This window comes from Populus alba, chromosome 4 (genome assembly GCF_005239225.2).
Source record: "Populus alba chromosome 4, ASM523922v2, whole genome shotgun sequence".
NCBI classification, from domain to species: Eukaryota; Viridiplantae; Streptophyta; class Magnoliopsida; order Malpighiales; family Salicaceae; genus Populus; species Populus alba.
The window spans coordinates 10368-14752 of NC_133287.1; the positions used below are offsets into that span (position 1 = coordinate 10368).

The following is a 4385-nucleotide window of genomic DNA, read 5'->3' on the forward strand; positions in this document are numbered from 1 at the left end:
AGCCCTAAGCCCTACGCCCTAAGCCCTACGCCCTAAGCCCTACGCCCTAAACCCTACGCCCGAAACCCGAAACCCTAAACCCGAACCCCGAAACCCGAAACCCCAAACCCCAAACCCCTAACCGCCAAACCCTAACCCCCAAACCCTAACCCCAAACCCTAAACCCAAACCCTAAACCCTAAACCCTAAACTTTTTTTGGATAAGAAGGGAAAGGCCCCCGCCCGAAACCTAGAACGCGTGCCGCTGGGCAGGCCCAGGCCTAGTACGGGGACGAAACCTCCTGCTGCCCGAGGCTCTTACGAGGGGATACAGCGCCCAGCGTCGAACCCGTCCCCGCTTATGCGGAGCGCGCGCTCTCTACCGGTACGCCACGACCCTCGGGGTCCCTAAACGCGAAACCCTAACCCCTAAACCCTAAACCCGAAACCCTAAACCCGAAACCCGAAACCCGAAACCCTAAACCCGAAACCCGAAACCCCAAACCCCAAACCCTAAACCCCAAACCCGAAACCCCAAACCCTAAACCCCAAACCCTAAACCCGAACCCTAAACCCGGACCCTAACCCTGAACCCTGAACCCTGAACCCTCAAACCCGAAACCCCAAACCCGAAACCCCAAACCCTAAACCCTAAACCCGAACCCTAAACCCGGACCCTAACCCTGAACCGGAACCCTGAACCCTGAACCCTCAAACCCAAACCCTAAACCCTCAACCCTACACCCTAAACCCTAAACCCTCAACCCTAAACCCTAAAACCCTAAGCCCTCAACCCTAAGCTCTAAGCCCTAAACCCTATGCCCTAAGCCCTAAGCCCTAAACCCTAACCCGAACCCTGAGCCCTAAACCCTAAACCCTAAGCCCTAACCCCGAAACCCTAAACCCTAAACCCTAAACCCTAAACCCGTAACCCGAAACCCTAAACCCTAAGCCCTAAACCGTAAACCCTAAACCCTAAACCCTAAACCGTATACCCTAAATCTCTATCCCCAAAACCCTAAACCCAAATCCCCAAACCCTAAAACCCGAATTCAGAAACCCTAAACCCTAAATCCCAGAACCCTAAACCCCAAACCCTGAACCTTATGCTCGAAACCCTAAACTCTAAACCCCTTAACCCTAAAACCCTAAACCCGAAACCCTAAACCCGAAATCATAAAATCCCAAACCTCAAACCTTAAATCTAAAATTTCAAATTCTAAACCCTAAAACCCTAGCTACTATGCTAGGAAAAAAATTAGGAGAAGAAAAGATTGAAGACTATGTTTATCCCAAGTTCGGTGCGGGACATTTCCAGCTCAACGTGGGAATACAGTGTCCTCTTTCCGAATAGCCATACGTGTCAAGAAACACATGTCATCAAACTCGTGTCATAAAATTAGTCGTTGTAACATGAGAACCTTCCTCACTAATCGCCGAACAGGCAAGCACAAACCACCTCCTAACCAAAACTCGCAAATCGTACCGTAGATTATTAGCTTAGTCAACATCACAGCCATTGGATCTCATATTAGACTCCTTCCCCTATTGCGCTATCATATCTTTTCTCTTCACGACGCCTCTTCCCCCTAATAATATTCCACTCTACAATCACAATTTTCAGATCCTAATAAATCCTCTCCTGTTCTCTCTTAATTGTCTTCAAATTATAGTAGATCGTGACACGTTCTATCTTCTGATCATGGATACTCTTGGTTCCGGCTCCGATTTCTTGCGTAGGCATCCTGGCCTAAATAGATCTGATATAGATGTGTTATGTATATCTTGGCTTGAAGTCAGATCTGAAGATTTTTGAGGATCGTGCTGCCAATTAACCTAGTCTATGGAGGTATGATTTTTAGCTTGATCTATTTTGTTGATCTTTGATTTTTATATTCTTCTTGAATTTCAAAGATTTATATTTCGCATCCTTTTCAGTTTTGTGCTTCGATTTGGTGAAAAGATATTTTTTTGTCTTGAATTCGGATCTCTTGCTGAGGAAGAGATCTCTTCCATGCAGGAACACTTAAAAGGTGTCTGGGTTTTTTAAGATATAGGGTTTATTACTTGGTTTTTGTTTTGTATTTTTGTAAAAGCTGTATTAATTTCTGGATTGGCCTAAAACAGATTACACGGGCTACGTTGATTGTCCGTTTTACGGGATGGAGCTGGAGGCGTTGGCGTTGTGCCAGTGTTAGTGAGCATTAATAGGCTGCTAATGAGTTTGTTATGAGTAAATTATTATTTACATGTGCTTGCTAATATATTCAGCAATGATTCTCTCGGACGATATTAATTATAGAGTTTATCAGTGGTTTGGTGTGAGAGTGCTTGGATAGATCAAAAGGTGAAGAGATATGTAGATATCTGATGCTTGTTGAATGTGTCAGCCAGACCTTTGCCATGACAGGTGCGCTTGCATGGCAGGTCAAAAAACCTAATAAAAAAAGATTTTTTTGGGTTTTGAAGGGGGAAATGGCACGGGATTATTTATTTATTTATTTTGCCCGGCTCTCCCCCTTCTGTGTTATGGTTCCTTCTTTCCCTCTCTCTCTCTCAACCTTTTACGGATACCAATAACGTTGCATCATACAAGGAACTCAAGGCATCAGCAGGAATCAGCACTTCCCACAACATCAATACATCACCCAAAGGTATTCTCTGCTATTGCCATATCAATTTCCAAATATATTATTTGTCGTTACCTCCAGCTTCTGGTGGAACAGTAACTATTTCATACTTAATATGATAACACGAACTGATCACACTGCTCTCAATTGCCCAACGGCCCTTGTTATTCATTAACAGTATTATTTATTGAGAAAGGATCATGTAAGTTTACACCTGGTAGAGATAAATATGTGCGCCTTGGTATCTTAACGCACACGTGCACCGAAATAACGAGATGTTTGATTTGCAGCTACCTTCACCATGGCATACTAGCCATTGCTCACAACGTCTGCAAACTGACTTTTCTGACCACTTGCGTGATCTCTTCACGGGTTTTGGTTTAAATTGCCTACAATCTACTAATATTGAAACGTCCAGCACTTTATGACGCTCAACTGCTCCATTCAAGTAAAGGATAAAACCCGATCCTAGCCCACTGCAAAGACAAGTTAACTGCTGCGAACCATGTGCTCTGGTTTTAATTCGGAGTATCTTGACCTCGTCCTTTCTATTTTATTGATCTCAATTTAGATATTAATATTTATTCTCTTCGTTTCATTATGATGATATGCTATATTTGTAGCCAAAATTTCTCCGTTAGTGTTTCACTTGATATAGCATACTGTATTTATTCGGGGAGGAGTTATGGATTGTCCCATCTTTTGTAACCACGGTAGTATCGCAGCTTGTATAGTGTTTTGATCACATCTATACTTCCAGAATGTATTTGGAAGACCTATCACTCCTGTAAGCTCCCAATGCTGGTTCCTGCAATTGAAATATGGAGGGCAATCAATGATTGCTGCATCATGATCTTCTACTCAAATCTTTGTTGGAATATATCATGTCCAGCAACTCAGCCATTTGGAGAAAGTTTTGATTCTGGAGTTCACTTGTGCTGCCTTCTCACTTTTTGATAAGAAACTGGAGAATTAGTGGTGCAAGATCAGATGTTAATTGACGAAGTGATGCGTAGACACATGAGCCTGACTTAGGTGAGACTATGTTGTATGTTTGCATGAAGTGATGCGTCTTAGCTCGTATGCCCTTTGAGTATTATTGATACTGATGTATAATGCTTCTTAATTGCAGGGATCTGGGCAAGGGATCTTGTTTCTCTCAAGCCTGTGTTTTAGCACCAAGGTTTCTGGCCAAGGCCTTGATTGTTATACTGAAAAGCGTTTTTTAGGATTGCCAACTTCAATATTGAGTTCTGCTTTGCGGCATATGCTTTCAGTTGTAATTCGTGAATGATATGGTGACCCTCGTGAGAAGATCTATCTTGAAGGAGAATTTCAGTGGTCAAGACTGTTTAATGAATGAAAACGAGTGATTGGGTTGACAATTTGCACTATTCATCAGCCTTATGTGATGTTTATGGACCACCAGTATTATTTGCATCGAGAAGCCTTCCTTTCTGCTAGGAACATCAATCAGTGTTCTTCTCTCCTTCAATAGCTAAGCTTGTTTGGCTAATGGAATGCTTTTTTAATCCAAGAGATTACATTTTGTCTTTCTTACATCAAGCGTGCGTTTTTCTGTATCCTTAAAAGAGTTATATCCATGTGAAGGTAACAGAATCCAGGTTCTTGCAATATTTTTTTCCAATGTGTACATAATTTATGATTATGAGTGTCTTCGTACTCAATTCTTCTTAGGTATCATGATCGAAAAACTTGGTTTGGTTTTTCTTAGGTTAGCACTGCCCAAGGTATGTTGATGTTTTATTTTTGTCC

The 4385-nt window shown here is 42.4% G+C and overlaps 1 long non-coding RNA gene across 2 annotated transcripts; it reads left to right on the forward strand.

The window, feature by feature from the left end:
• Positions 1-1382: 1382 nt before the first annotated feature.
• LOC118038249 (uncharacterized) lies at positions 1383-3846 on the forward strand. 2 transcript variants are annotated; one of them, XR_004685734.2, is made up of 4 exons: positions 1383-1828; positions 1918-2012; positions 2107-3644; positions 3742-3846. It is a non-coding gene; the product is annotated as an uncharacterized lncRNA (long non-coding RNA). The 2 variants fall into 2 exon arrangements; XR_004685735.2 differs by lacking the exon at positions 1918-2012 and having other exon boundaries at positions 1384-1828.
• Positions 3847-4385: the final 539 nt, after the last annotated feature.